At 37.7% G+C, this 16,757-nt stretch overlaps 1 protein-coding gene and 1 long non-coding RNA gene across 3 annotated transcripts in view; one reads left to right on the top strand and one right to left on the bottom strand.

The window, feature by feature from the left end:
* Positions 1-16,757, bottom strand: part of nkain2 (sodium/potassium transporting ATPase interacting 2) — a gene marked incomplete at its 3' end in the record, with an annotated part of 163,981 nt that overhangs the window by 45,023 nt on the left and 102,201 nt on the right. The window lies entirely within an intron of this gene.
* LOC309482801 lies at positions 9,965-11,001 on the top strand. Its single transcript, XR_014200381.1, has 2 exons — positions 9,965-10,197; positions 10,238-11,001. It is a non-coding gene; the product is annotated as an uncharacterized lncRNA (long non-coding RNA).

Genomic DNA, 16,757 nt, shown 5'->3' with positions numbered 1-16,757 from the left:
ATATTGATTTTTAAGAACAAAAGGAAATAACTACCAAATATCCATGCTAACAAAAGTGTCTCTTTAGCATTTGTCGAAAACTTGCCTCCAGCGTTTTCTGAGGCAGAGTGAATCATCCGAGGGCCCCAAGTCACAGTCCCCATTATGTTTTCTTAAAGGCTGCTGGAGGATCAATCACTCACCCGCCTCCGTAAATGGCTTCACTGTTTGCCCAGCCAGTGTGGGTGATGTGATAAAGCACTTTTAATCCATTTCAAAACGCACACTAACGGCAGACATTTTTGTTGAAGACTTGCCCAACCTCACACTGCAGTGTCTATCTCAGCGTGAGAATGACATTGGCCGTCTGAAAGGCTCCTGAATTACTCTCCCTGAATAAGCCCTGTTCCTCCTTAGAGGGATGCTTAGCACTTCTCGTTCTGTGGAATACAAACCGAGGCCTCAGTGCACCCTTGCTTCTTATTAAAACATACAAAGAACCTGAATGGTTGGATTGATTTGTTTCCACCGAATCAATACCACTTTTACAGCAGTGCAGGGCAAAGCCTTGTTTGTCTACAGAAACACATGTATCACGCTCCAATGACGGACATAAATAGCCATCATGATGCAAAAAGTGAATCACAGCTTTGACTGAATGCGGTATCATCCAAGCACACAAAGTACACAAACGCCTTTGGTTTCAAACTTTTTAAAGGAACTAACTGCTATACAACATATTTAGGGTCTGTATGAAGGGTCTCTGGAAAATAACAAGATGTAGGCTACTTTAAAAATGTATAATCTTTTTGTACAATTTCAATATATATATATCTAACCGGTTTTGAATGTCAAAAACTATGACGAACATCTATTGACATTTTCGTCAATAGATAATGAATAAAAACGAGACGAAAATGTTAGGGAGGGATGCTTTTGGAAAGAGATCCAGTCAGAACTGATGTCCTGCGTGGTGGATGCGCACATTTGAATTGTAACGTGCTTATCAACGCAGCGGGACATAAGTTATCATACACTTGCTGCATGTCTCATAAAATTTTCAAAAATGTAAACGTCTGGGAGAAAGAGAAGAGCAGACATATGGAAAAGCGTGACAACAGGGAAAGAGACCTGTCTAATCGTGCTTGAACGGACAAATACAAACAAAATCGTGTCAAAATGTCATTTTGGAAATTATAGAGAAATGCTTACTTGATGCATTACAATTGAACTAAACCCATTAGATTTTAGTCGACTAAAATATTATGCTATTTTGTTTGTTTTCAGACTCTGCTCTGGCTGTTGCGTGTTCATGTGTTTTGTAGGAGGCGTGGTTTTGGAGAGCGCTCTGATAGGAGGGTGGGATCTTAAGCTTTCAAAGCTAGCTAGCATCTCCGAAATTGCCAACCCTACCTTTAAATAGTATAAATATATAGCTACCTTTATATTTTAGAAGGAGGTCCCTTGCAAAGGGTTTATTTATTTGAAGGACCTTATCCTTAAAAAAGTTTGAAATGCCTAGTCAGACCCAAGATGTGCTGGACAGACATCTTCTTTTTCTTACCACAGAAAGAGAAGGACATGGGCTAAATAAAGTGTACATGTTGCCTCACTCTTCCGCTCTGTTGCTTCCTGTCTCTCTAACAGGTGTAATGAACATCAGCCGAGTGGATAAATGCGATCCATCAGCAGTCAAATAGCAGGACAGACTGCTCAACACATCAGCATTTCAATCTGCAAAGCGGCAGGGGTCCCGCAGACAAAACACTCCTCCATTATTCTCCGTGCCAGAGTCACTGCGACAGGACGGCCTGAAAGAAGGCCTGGCAGTGAGGGGTTGTCAGGACAGTGTCTGGAGATGGATGAGACCATATTTCAATAGGAATTATGGGCCGACGTGCCAGCATGCTTTACAGTGAGTGATGGTGGACAGCGGTAAAGGAAGTAGTTGATGCCCTGCTAGGCCAATCAAAACAAAGAACAGTATGTATTTAGGATCCTGTAGCTTGATACTGTTGTGATGTATTGTCTCAAAACAGTAAAACATCCCTATTAATCACCAGAGTGTTTATTTTAAATAAATATATCTTTTTTTATGTTTTTGCTAAAAAAAAATACAGTAATTAAAATACCACAATATTCTAAAATTTGGTTACAATGTAAAGGTACATTGTTTTTATTTATTTATAACTTTTTTCAAAATTAACCAAATTTAAATAATGAGTCAATACATCATCGATCCTTCTTAGATTAATTTTCAGCATCATTACTCCAGTCTTCAGTGTCACGTGATCCTTCAGAAATCATTCTAATTCGCCGATTTGGAGTTCAAGAAACACAGAAATCTTTTGTAACATTATAAATGTCTTTTGATCAATTTATAGTATCCTTGCAGAATAAAAGTAGTGTATTTTTTATTCTGTATTTATTTATAAAAAACTGACTGAAGACACTTAAAACTAGAAAGTTTTTGTAATGATTTATGATAATAAATCAGAGCATGGTGCAAGCAATGCCAAGGTTGTGGTTGTGGGTTTGATTCTCAGGGAAAGCATGCATTGATAAAATCTGTGCTTTGAATGCAATATAAGTCACTTTGGATAAAAGAGCTTGCCAAATGCATTCATGTAAATGAAAAATGAAAAATGTAAATGTAAAATAAAAAAAGCATTTGCTATAGTTTCATTGACAAGTTTAGCACTGAATCACTGTATATGAAAAGAAAACAAAGGTGGCATATTTCAGCAGAAAGCGTTATAGTCTGGGTCCATCAACCTCATACAAGTTCAATATAAAGATTCATGAACATATTCAGATCAAAGGAACAAATCATGATTTCTATTTGTTGACCTACGACTATGCTTGAGCATATTTGTATAGTCATGCTGTGAAATGCAATCTAAGGGAGGCATATTGACTACAGATAAAACCCTGGTGTTCCACTAGAAACAAGAGATTTGATTTACTCAATGAACAAAGGAACATACTGAGAAAAATTATGACCGTCTGAATGTCCCCTACTGTTTCTAATAAAAACATTTCCGCTGGAACAACATCCTACCATTACTAAATCACAGAGGACAGTCAGTGCTTTAGGAAATAAATCAAAGACATAATATTTGCTGATAATTAGTGTGTGCTAAGGCAATTATTGAGCAAACTTAGAGTTTTTCAACAAAGGTCACGCACCGGTCTGGTATCTCTCACGGAGGAGCGGGAATTTTCTTAGCAATGCTAAAACGCACATCAACCGATCACTTGTTTAGCGTTCATGTAAACACTACACTCAGATTCAACAATCGGAATGAATCCAGTTAGATTGAAACAAAAGGTGTGCAAGTAAACAATGAATGGCGACTGTGGAAAGCAAAAGCCGAATCCCGGACATGTCCGGGAATAAGAGGATAGTAACCCCTACTACTCAGCTTTCTCCACAGAACAAGAGCCTGTTAACTTAGCTTCCAAAGAAAGATGGCTGACACTTTGTGTACATTCTGTGAGTGAGATCCCACCCTCTATGGGCGGGTTGAGAACATGCGGAACTAGCTACTACTGGCTGTAGTATTTAGCCTCTGGCCAAAAAATCCTCAGATGAAGCAAAATGATGATTTTTGCGTCATCGGAGGATTTTTTCCAGACAAAAAATACATAAATCTCTCGTCTCAGGGGGATATGAGTGAGGGAAGCACGGTAATTCGAAAATACTACAGATTTTCTACTGATACAAACCTTAATGCTAAATGCTGAAGTATCCCTTTAAAGCCAAAGGGCCAAGAATGATATGCTCTTCCAAACACCACGGTAAAGGGCCTTGTTTTGAAGTCACACTAGTTTTCTTACACATGCAATTTATTTATGCTTACAAAACCCAGTGGTCGTGTTGGGATAATTCTCCATCATCAGGGATTGTTTGTTGTCGGAAAGCAATCAGAGGGCGTTTGGAGGGGATCAAGATGGGAAGGCTCGGCCCCAGGATGACTGTCAATCATCTATCCATCAGTAAATGGGTTTCTGCAGGCGAGAGTTACAGCAATATTTCCCTCAGGCTAACACCGTGATATCTGGACTGGGGCAGAACAAAATGAAAGATTAAGACTACCAGGGATAGACTTTATTTATTTATTTAGACAGGCCAAGTCTAGTAGAAGTGGCTAAAGTATCAGAAAGTGAGAATTTGAGATGGTTTGTTCTTTTCTTTTTCTATTTCTATTTCTTTTTCTAGAAGCGTTGTTTACACAAAGATGATAATAAGCATTACGGACTTCCATAATGCCACATGGCTTCGAGATATTTCAAACGCAGCTAGCATCCAGTGTCAGCATGCTATGAAGTGATGTCACCACATGAGAAGTGGTTCGAAATATTAATGGCTTAATGTCACACGAATGTGAATTTTTCGCCCTCAGAAAGGTACTTAAACATCTTCGTTGCTCCAGCTATGTTTTATTACCAAGGGAAAAGAAGCAAAACGTTTATAGTGAACCTGCTGCCTCCTTTAACCCAGTGGTAATCAATTAGCATGGAGCTTCACAGTCTCAGTGCATCAAATGTTCAATCTCTGGAAAACTTTGCTAAAATGTCCATAACTTAAATATACAATACTCCAACTATAAGACATCCATATTACAGAATAAGTGACAAGAGGCAGTGATTAAAGAGTGTTTTAGGAATGATGAAATAAACTACCTTTAAACAGGGTAAAATACTGTAAGTCACAACAAAAGAAATAATGGCACACTGCACACGCTCCCATATAATAATAATAATAATAATAATAATTAATGTAATATATTGATAAATGCATACATTTACTTTAATTAATTTAGTTGTATTGTTATTATTAGTATTATTATTAATTAATGAACAAATGAATAAATGTATTGACAAATAATTTACATGTATTATATTATTATTCATTATAATACATAAATAAATAAATGAATTTCCTAAAATAACAATATATTGATTTAATTCAATTAATTAAATAATTTAGTAAATTAATTAATACAAAAATAGAATACATCTCTTTGGTACGAATCATATTTGAAATAGATGTAGGCCTATATGGCACAGGTTACAGGTGTCTGTTCTTGTTGTTTAAAAGATCAGAAGACATGTTAGACATTTGCTTGGCATACAGACCTCACTCACTCTGCTGACTTCTGGAGTCTCTGTTATTGTCACAGCAATTGCATGACCACAGGACCGGCAGAAGGGTCCGGATCATCACACACACTCTAATTGGCTGTCTTCACAAGGAGGTTTACTCTCGGCAGATTGTCACACTGGGAGGTCAGCAATAAATGTAACATAAAAAAATGAAATAGTGTTTAGGTCCATGGACACCGACCCAATATTTGTGTTAATGAAGGCTGGAACTCTCCTCTCTATTGGGCATTGCTGGTTGCAATGCATTTTGGGATTGCCTTATCTGCAAAGTATATAACTGATGCCTTAGAATTTTAGAAAACTAAAAAGTTTTTTTCTTACTCTTTGGAATAGTCTTCAAATGCTTCAAAAGCTTCAATTGACTTAAAATGTTGCCTGTGTGGGAAGATTCTGGAACAGAGTCAATAGCGAATAAGTGTTAGATAGGAAACCTGATTCATACCTGCGTCCCGCCAGCACAACAGCTTTCGTGTGTAATGAACATGTGCAAAACCAACTGTGCCACAGCTAAAGCAAAAGGTGCATAATTTTAATCAGCATAATCATCATCACTGAATTCATGTTTGTTTTGTTTATATTTTTGCAGTAATTTTTTTTCCAATTTGAATTTTTAGCAAAGCACTGCTAGCTTTCCTATGGAAGCTTGTTTCCACCATGGAATAAAACAACTGAAAAGATAAATGCGACTTTTTATCTGACTTTTTTCTTGCAATTGACTTGCGTGTCTTCAGAACTGCATGATATAAACTCGCAATTCTGACTTCTTTTCTCAGAATTGTGAGATATAAACTCGCAATTCTGAGAAAAAAGTCATGTGTTTTTTCCCCATCAGAACTGCACTTTATAACTCACAATTGCGAGTTTATAAGTCAAAAGTCAAGAATGCAATAAGTCAAAAATGCAAGATATAGACTTGCAATTGCACGAAAAAGTCAGAATTGCATGATATAAACCTTTCTGAGACAAATGATAGTCAAATGAAACTTTATAATTTATTCTATACACTTACTGTCAACAATCAGCAATTTTTTGGGAGAAATATCTGAGACAAAGTGGGATAGTTGAAACATAACTGAGACAAATTATCCTGAACTATTTGCTTTTTCATAAAATTTTTCAATAGGTCCTCTGAGAAAACGCCCTTTAAGCACCTGTACTGTTGCTAGGCGAAAAACACATACCTCAGATGTCTCTGCTGATGTCACCGTCGGCACTGAGAAACACCTTGTCTTGGAGATTCAGGGCACTGGCTTAGGTTCTAATAAAGCTTCCCATGTAAACAAGGGCCCATCACAGGAATCCATTGTGTTTATGATGGATGGATGGATGCACAACAAACATTTTATGCCAGCGGAAGAGTTTTGTTTGTCCACAAGAGCATGAAATTAGCCTGTTTAGCAGAACTGAATTCATTTGGAGCTCCTAAAATAAAAGTGCATGCTGCCATGACGCTCCAAAAGGAGCTGTTGCTAATCGACAGACTTTCTTTTCTCGTCCCTCGGAGAGAGATGTTTGGAGTGAAAGCAGATGCATCTGTCACAGACCGAGATGTGACATTTGAAAATGTGCGTTAGCAGATGGAGGACTGTTTATATTTATGAATACTGCAGTGCGATGACTACACATTTAGCACTGGAGTGAAGCACGCCCGCGCCACGCGTAGAAATGTCAGGGAAAGAGCGTGGCGCCTTCGCTAAAACCGAATCTGAATCCTGGCAGAGCAGCTGAAAGTCAAAAGGTGTAGCTTGGTTATAGCCATTGAAATGTACAAAATGAAAAGATTTACATGTGGTAGAAGAAGACTGTCTTGAAAAAGGGGAGCTTCACATGCCTTGTACAACAAACAGCTTTCGGTTTCAGTCCCAAGGGTTTTTGTGTAAAAACAGAAGCTATGTTTTGGTTTTCAAACAGAGATATTTGTGATTTGCTTTGATATACATAAAAAAATATATATATGAGACCATATTGTAAAATGTTGAGCTACCCTTTTTTTTTAGGAAGTCTCTTAGGCCACATCCACACGAAGCCAGAGCTTTCCCTATCCGATATTTTTTTTCCCCGTTCAAAAAAAAAATTCCGTAAACACGGCGTCGTCTCAAGAAATATCTGCGTACACACGGAACCACTGAAACCGACTCAAAACGATGTAGTATACATGCCAGACCAGTATGTGGCGCTGTAATTCTGCCACAGACATACACTAAAAACGGAGAAGAAGACTAAAAGCATGAGCATAAACCTTGCGCGCTGTATACTATGGCTGTATACAACAATAATATTAGGCACGGTAGCTTCTTTTTTTCTTTTCTTTTTTAAACAAGAACTTTGTTGAACAATATGAAAAACCATAAATGTAGTTGCTGTGACTTAACGGTGTCTGACTAGTTGACACTTGGTGTGATGACATCATCGTTTCACAAAATGTACGGATTGGCCGTACACACGAAAACGCAAAGGGCGGCGTTTTCAGATTTATCCACCTTGGGACCCGGTTTAAAAAAATAGCGGTTTCAGTCTCCGAAAACGCCGGATCCGTGTGGACGAAACGCCAATACGATAAAAAATGTATACGTATACAGCAAAACGCGTCTCCGTGTGGACAGGCCCTTATACTCACCAAGGCTGCATTTATTTAATCAATACAGTGAAAATAGTAATAATGTACTGTTTACCATTTAAAACGTAAATTATTCCTGTGATGGCAAGTTGAATTTTCATCATCATTACTCCAGTCTTTAGTGTCACATGATCCTTCAGAAATCATTCAAATATTCTGATTTGCATCGGGTCAGAGTTCACTCTTCGGCCGGAACTAGACTCGCGTACCAGAAGCCAGTGATTACAGTTTATAAAGTTATAAATATGGATATATTTTTTACAAAAACACATCACTTTGCTTCAGAAGGCCTTTATTAACCCCCTAGAGCCGTATGGATTACTTTTATGATGGATGGATGTGCTTTTTTGGACTTCAAAATCTCAGGTACCATTTACTCTCATTATAGAGCTTGGAAGAGCCAGGATATTTTTTAAATATACCTCCGATTGTGTTTGGCTGAAAGAAGAAACTCATATACACCTAGGATGGCTTGAGGGTGAGTAAATTATGGGATAATTACAATTTTTGGGTGAACTAACCCCTTAATATCAATGTTGAAATCCGTCATAAATCTTAATATTAGTTGTAATACTTTTTTTCAGAATTCTTTGATGAATAAAAAGAATAGAAAAGAACAGCATGTATTGTGAAATGGAAATCTTTTGTAACAATGAAAAAGTAGCTTTTTTTTATTTTAATGCATAATTGTTGAATAGAACTATTAATTTCTTAAAAAAAAAATCTTACTGGCAGTCATTCTTAAAGATCAAATCAGAATGTGGTACAGTGAGAACAAAGCCTGAGATTCAAAAGAAAAAGTACCATGGTGTTTTTTTAAGTACCTTGGAATACCATGCTAGTACCATGGCCTACTGTATAAGTATCGAGGTATTAGCCTCTGACACCTGGTCCTCAGCACATTGCATGAGAGGGATAGAATTGAGACAGAAGAAAGAAAACAGAGAAAACATGAGGGGGGTGGAGGAAGCTTCCAAACCAGTCACCGCTCATCAGTTCCTCGGGCGCTATATTGATCGGCAGAGCAGGGTGGATATTAGAGAGGTAATTCACTTTTTAGATAGAAGGCGTAGGGGAGCAAGGGCTGCCCCATTTGTTACCCAGGCTAAGGAAATCATTGATACTGCCACACTGTCAGGGGGACCCCTGCGGAGGACAGTGGTTTGATGAGGTGGGACACTCAGACAGAGAGTCTTCTTCATCTCTTCCTGAACTCACATGTAAAATGGATCAAGGTGCACACTTTAGATAGTGTTTAACTAGGGACAATTGAGTTTCTACTACTGTAGAGATGGAAATCGTAATGAATTGAATGATTCCAGCTTAGTACTTTGAGAAAGAAATATTTGGAAATGCAATTCTTACTGAATTTTCTGCCCTCAGCAATCAGTTTCCAAATTTCCAACAGAGCAGAATAGCAAACCAAAAATAAATGTAATTTTTAAAAACAATTCTTGCAAAAAGTGTTTGTACAGTTTTCTGAGGTGACATAAATGTAATCTAATGATTTTGAAAATACTACACAAACAAAAAATGTAACATCATTCCTTCATTAATTCATGTAATTATTTTTTATAAAATTACAAATTATTACCCAATTTGTATATTTAACTACCAACATTTTTGTGCTAATCAGTTTGTACAGGAACTACACTGGTTGTGCTGTATGAATTTGATTAACTAAAAAGAACCAGCTCATACACTCTGCAAAATATTTTTTTTCCTGCAGTGATGCCGTTGAAGAACTATTTTTGGTTCCCCAAAAAATCTTTCAGTAAACCGTTCTTTAAAGAAGCATTTTTGTGTTCTTAGCATGAAGAACATTTTATAATCGAAAGAATCTTTTTCCAGTGTAAAGAGATTTTTTTTTTTTTACAATGGAAAGATTCCATGGATGTTAAAGGAATAGTTCAAAATGAAAATTAAGTCATCATTTATTCACCCTGGTGTTATTCTAATGACAAATGCCCTTCTTTCCTTTTCGGACCACAAAACGAGAAATATTGAAAAAATGTCAAGCTCGCGTTCGTCCATGGCAGTGAGTGACCAGTATCAAACTTTTTTTAAAAAGAGGCAAAAGTATCACAGAATGGTCCCATGCGACATGTGTCATATATATTCAAAGTGTTATGGGGGTATATGATAGAGTTTGGTAAAAAAACAAAACAAAATTGAATGTAGCCTATTTAATAATATCCCTTAAAATATTCTTCACTGAACCATCAATGCCAATAAAAAACCTTTATTTTTAAGAGTGTAAGAGTGATTCATTCGGTAATCGGACTACACTGGTTGCGCTGTATGTTTTTGATTCACTAAAATGAACCATCTCACAAAAGGGATTCATTCAGGAATCAGGCTATACTGGTGCCGCTGCATGTTTTTGACTGGCTAAAAAAGCTGGCTCATAAGAAGGATTTGTTTGGGAAAATGTAATACACTGGTGTGACAAAGTTTTTAAATCACTAAAAGGACCGGCTCATTAACGGGATTCATTTGGGAATCGGATTACAGAGGTGGCGCTATCTGTTTATGATTCACTAAAAAGAACCGGCTCAAAAGAGCTGTTCGTTCGGGAATTGGATTAGTTGCAGCATCACAGCGCAGATAATCAGCGCATTTACAAAATGCTTGAAAAGCATTGAGCCGTGGTGCAACTAGCTTATGTTTACATAGAAAAACAATTAAAAGTGTTTTAGTATGGTGTTGTGTCTCCAGAAAGAAAGCATTAACGGTATGTTACAGTATTTATTTTCTTCTGAACCGGTTCTGTAATGTGGAGACTCTGAACACCGCATTTATAACATCAGCCATCAATCACCAAACATGTCTTAAAATGCAGTTTCATCACAAACAACCTCAGGGGAAACATATTTGGTAAATATTAAAACCAACTGAATGAATTACATTTTCATTTCCTTACATCGTACAGATGAAAACGATACGGACACGGTTTTCAATATCCTTAGCTGTGTGTGCAATACAATAATGTCTGTCCAGGAAAATTGACAATGGTTCATGCATTCATTTCAATATTGACAATATCAATGTTAGGTAGCAAAACTGTTGTTTTGATGTCTAAATCTGATACATTGTTAGCATGTTTATTTACAGATATTTCCAATTACAATGTGACAGGTGCCATTGCATAAGTGCCAGTAAATATATTTGATTCTCAACTGAAAAGTTTTGTACGAGTTTTCCAAAAGTCTTTTCAAAAGAAAACTGGGAAAGAGGGTATTAATAAAAATATATTGCTGATTACATCAGAACTAGATATTTCAAAGCAAGAAAACATTACAGGGCGGCTTTTGTGCCATGATGTAATTTGCACTCCAGTGACATAAATGATAGTCAAAATGAGTTCAATTGAGAGGGAATCACATGTTATTTAGCGAACGATGCAGACGGGACAGAAGCACCTTGTGTGTGACAAGCTTTTTAGGTCATTATTGAGAGCAGACCATGGATGATCAAAACAAAAGAAGGGAGCGAAGATGAAAGCGAAAGAAATCAAAAGCCACTGAGCCTCACATGAAAAATAGGGCAAGTTACAGCAAAACTCTTATCTGCATGTCATTTACACAGCAAATAGGAAGAGAATCATGGGAAATGATGGCAAAGAGGAAGTGGAAGAGAAGATGAGAATGGAAGGAGTGTCCCTCTGAAGTCTGCGACTGCTTTCTGGAGGGCGGACGAAAAAGCGTAGGGGATGAGGGTTATAAATGAGACAAGGGCAAAAGAGAAAGAGCTGAAGATGTGGGTTGTTTCATGGATGATACATGGCACTGGCCGACTAATTGCTGTTGAGCTTTCTCTGTGCTGGCTTCTGATTGGTTGCCCGCCGACATCGAGCGCCCGTCATTAGACAGGTTACACACAGGCCAAAAAGCGAGAGCCTTTCGGACACAGCCACCACCTGTGCCGAGAGCAAATTAAATTCCACACTTCCTTTAACTGGTGCGGCACTTTTCCCTAACAACCCATATGGATAGATGAGCTGGATGCACGTTGTTGAGGCGTCAGAGACATTATCATGCTTCACTAAAGACAAGCACCATATGCAGTGGTTCTGATTGCACTCGGGCTTTGCTGTGGACTCAAATAGCGGCAAAACAGCTGTTGGGAATTGAAGGGAAAAGCATTAAAGTCACATAGCCTGCGTGCTGAACCAATAACTGACTGCTTTCTGCTTTCTGAATAAACGTCAGTGTTTCTTTCTTTTGTTTTTGTTGCAGTGTCAAGGCTCAATCCCGTAATTTGGCCATTTAGGGGGTGAGAACTCAAATGGACCATTAAATGAATGGAAAGATCAACAGAGACAAACAGGGGGAACGTGCGGATGGGAGACAGGGTAATCGAGCAGACAAAAGAAGAAAGGAAGGTACAGACATAAACGTTTTAGTGTTGAGGCAGGTTAAATACGTATCCAACTTGTGTGCTTGCCAGACTCGTATACAGGGAAGACAAGGTATGCCTGTAACACAGGGACAGTTGTAACACTGTCAGTTTGACTACTTAAAAATAAAGGACAGGGATGAAATGCTATCAAACAGGGCCACCAGCTTCTGAGGAAAGTCGGTAACACTTTATTTTACAGTGTCCTTGTTACATATATTACATGTACTTGCCATAGTAATAACTGTAAATGATGCATAATTACATGCAACTAACCCTCAATCAAATCCTAATCCTACCCTAACCCGATAGTAAGTACATGTAGTTGCTTAATAAAACTCAGAACTTAAAGGTATAGTGGAGGATTTTCTATTTCCGGGTGGATCATCAAGACTATTGGTCCTCCTAATTGTCAATCATTCTGGTGATATGTTTACGTAAGGCCGTCGTACGTGCTCGTCCCTAGGTAGTTTTCGCTTTCTGCGCATGCACACTTTCAGGTGTATATATGTGGTGAGCTACGGTTTCAGCCATTCATTGAAGCTCGCCGTTCTCACCGGGTTTTTTCAAAATGTCTGAGGGTCGCAAGAGAAAAAGTCTCTACGAATTGTATGACAAGAAGAGAAAGGCCTCTGAAGAAAGAAACAAGACCAGAGTGTTTTTGGGAGAATATTTCACATGCTGGCATGCTATTTGGAGAAATCCATTTTAAATCACTGCTAGTAAAAGTTAATGTAAGCTATGATTAGCGATGCTAGCCGTCTCTCGTGCACACCTTAAGAATGTAAGAATGACACCTTAAAATAAAGTGTAACCGGAAATTTTAAAGACGAAAATGAAAAATATGTCATCTGTTGTACATGACCCTTCAAAAGTTTGGTGACAGTAAAACATTTAAAATGTTAGAAAAGATTTCTATTAAAAAAAAACAACAACATTGTTTTCTACATTCAGTGCGTTTACATGCACCCTCATAATGCGATTAAAATGGGATTTTCCCAATATTGTGATTAAACTTTACCAAACTCATTTTTGACTTTTGATTTTCGACTTAAATTCAAAAATCTTTCTGATCCCAGACTTTTAAACTGTATTTGTACTTGACAACAGTTTATACATGCAGTTTATGGATAAGTTGTAGATTTCAAAACAACTTTAATTTGTAGCAGTCAAATGTAAGAAAATTATATCAAAAGTTACAGATATTAAAGCAACCAGTGCCACAACCATCTCCTAATCAGTTGCTGGGTTCAAGTTGAGTGGAATTGAGAACCCTAAACAGTCTCCTAGTCACTTAGCGGTGCATCAAAGCCAGCCTTTTTATATGATCTGAATGGTCTAATTGAGGTCAGAATGTTGGGCAAATGAAAAGCATGTGATTTTTGTTTTCCTTTTGCAATGCTCTTCAGAGAGCCCTGATGATTGTGGTCCATTGTGCTTTTGACTTTGACCATAATGGCCAGTGGTATTAATAGACATCTGGGGAAAATAAAAGCATGCAAAAATGATTAATAATATTTTTTAAAAGAATCTTGAAAGCACTGCCAAAAGCTGATGCTTTTATCTACTACCACTTATTTTCCAAAGACTGAATCCCCAAAGAAGTCCTTGCTCAAGGGCACGGTCAGAAGCAGGAAGTGACATCAGTAATACCTCATCTTTTTCACTTCAATTCCTTTTCAGTATCGGAAAAAAAAAACTAACCTTTCAGCTGACAGCCCAGATCATTAACCACTAAGATACCTGTGACACTAGAGTACAATTGGTGAAGAAAAGTCCATTTGAAGAACATTTAGAAATCGAGAAAAAACAGTTAGCCACTCAATCATCACACCGTCCTGATGTGTCTAATCTGTTCCAAGACGTTGCCACAACTTGTTTTTGACCTTTCAAAGCTAGACACCCAAATGTGAGATCTGTCCTTTCCATCAATGATATCTCAAATAGCACTCATTATGTGAAGCTGTGTGATTGCTTGACACCAGGCAGACATCTGAACCCGAGGTGGTGACCAGGGGACACCAGAGGGCAAAAGGTCAGCTGGCATCTGTTTCGTAGCTATTAAGTCCCCTCGCCACAAAGAGCTGGCAGATTGGGCAGGTGGGGCTTTCAGTCGGACATGAAATAGAAAATTACATCTTAAACACAAGGTTCAAGCTATAAAACCAAATCAATAGAAGAAGGAACATCTTCATCCCCTAACTCTCGAGTCTGTGCACGGCTCGTTCCGGAGCAGATGCTTAGATGTGGAAAGTGGGTCAAATAGATATATAGCTTCTCTGGAGGGGCTCTGCTGCCTTTCTGAAGTTTTTCCCCTCCTTGCAGGGCACAAGAGACCCGGCCGCTATGACAGACTCGTGTGCAAACCTCAGTCTCGAAACGTTGCCAGGGTGCAGCTGGACAACATGGATTGAAATGTCAGGCACTTTTTACAACTAGCCTACGACCTCTCTCACATGAGATCACTTCCATTACAAGCTGAGATTGTTCAACGTATTTCAATGTAAAATCCGTTCAAATAGCCTTTAAACTTGACTTTTTGCAGGTAATCTCCGCCAAGTGTTCTGAATGAACAAATGGCATTTACAGTACATCTTAAATCACGTATTCTTTTGCGGAAATTACATTTTTGGATTAAAATTGCAGACTGCTTTGGCTAAGATATACAATATGAAAATTTCTGTAATAATTTACTATTGACAAACTTTTATGATAAAAAATACAGTAAAAATAGTAATATAGTGAAATATTATTAAAGTTTGCGTTCCATTTAATATATGTTAAAGTGTAATTTATTCCTGTAATGGCACAGCTCAATTTTCAGCATCATTACTCCAGTCTTCAGTCACATGATCCTTCATAAATCATTTTAATATGCTGATTTGCTGCTTAAAAAACATTTCTTATTATTGTCAATGTTGAAAACAGTTTAGGAGTCTATGATGAATAGAAAGTCAAAAGACCAGCATTTATTTGAAATATATATATATTTTTTTTAACATGATAAATGTCTTTACTGTCACTTTTGATCAATGTAATGCATATTTTCTCAATATAATTATATATTTTTTTCAAATAAGAATAATACAAAAAAAAAATTACTGACCCCAAACTTTTGAACAAGACTAAAAGTCTGGTTCTAGATGAGTTAATCAATAAAACAAACAAAAAATGATGGTATATGGCAGGGGCGCTGCTAGATATTTTGGGCCCTATGAAAGAATATGAGATTGGGCCCCCTACTGCACACATTCCATTAATAAAATCGGTCTGTGGGGGCCCCAAAAGTGCGGGCCCTTAGAATCGTCATAACTTTCTCCCCCTTAGCGGCACCCCTGCTATATGGGGAAATTTTTAAATGGATAGATAATAGAAAATATTCAATACAAAGTGTGCACATCCAAAGGACAAAACAGCTAAATGAGAGTGCTCAACCACAAAAAGTTGCAAAAAAAAAAGAAGAGAAAAGTTGGCACACCACAGCTCCAAAAATAACACAAACAAATGTATTTATGTTCTCACCACATAGATAGATAATAGAAAATAGGAATCAACCCCAGGGACATAAAAGTATCCATAGTGGAAGAAACACCGAGATCATTTATGCAAATCATTGTATTTATGTTCTCCCACTTTTTGTTTGTTGTTTTTCTTGTCAAAAGGGATCATTAGCAAAGCAAGACTACAGTATTAATTCACTACCTGGGGGCGACCATTAGCTGTATATGCAAATGCCACGGCAGAAAAGTGAAAACTAAAAAAGGGTTCAATGGTACATGTGGGAAGTAGAATAGTATTACATGTTGTTCTGTAGATGAAGTGTCAGCTCCTTGAAGTGCTGGGCAAAGCCATCGGAGAAACACAGAGTAATCTCTCTCCTGTACTCACACGGCAAGGCTCATCAAAAACCAATAACACCATCTCATCATTAGCCTTCTGTAAGATACACGGCTCACACACCGACTAGGGCTCAACTACGTGCCTCTAGATCTCCCAGGGAGACGGCCGTGTCACACTGACGGAGGGTATGAGAACTACTCTGAAATGCAGCGCCAGCTCCGGAGACTGAATTTATTCCAGCAGCAAAGGGCATATCTGAAGCAGCTTAAGGTCAAACTAATGCCCACCAGACGCAGAACAAAAGGATTTACAGGCACATGCGCAATCTCGGGAATTACGAGCACCCGGTCTAATACAGTAGTGCGCGCTGTGCAAATTAAATAAATAATCGCTAAGCACAATCGCATGGTGACACAATCCAGAGCAAAGTTCTGAAATATGTCTTACATATTTCTTCCAAGGGAATGCATAATGTTGTGTAAGGGCATTTTATGTTGCTAGGCTGGCAAGGGTTGTTCTAAACCTTAAAAAATACATGATATTCAACAAACAAAAACGCACAGACACAGCTATAAGCATAAGTATAACATAAAAATGGTAACGGCAATATTATGCAAATTTCAGACACTTGGGAGCAAAATGATATAGTAACAATGCATCATAAGAGAACAGACTCAAGCCGTGAATATCTGATGTTTATGTGTGTGTGTGTGTGTTTATGTATATATATATATATATATATATATATATATAT

Source organism: Leuciscus leuciscus (assembly GCF_965113295.1).
Source record: "Leuciscus leuciscus genome assembly, chromosome: 19".
Lineage (NCBI taxonomy): Eukaryota > Metazoa > Chordata > Actinopteri > Cypriniformes > Leuciscidae > Leuciscus > Leuciscus leuciscus.
The sequence above is the reverse complement of the archived record's forward strand: the minus strand, read 5'-3'. Positions and strand labels throughout refer to the sequence as shown.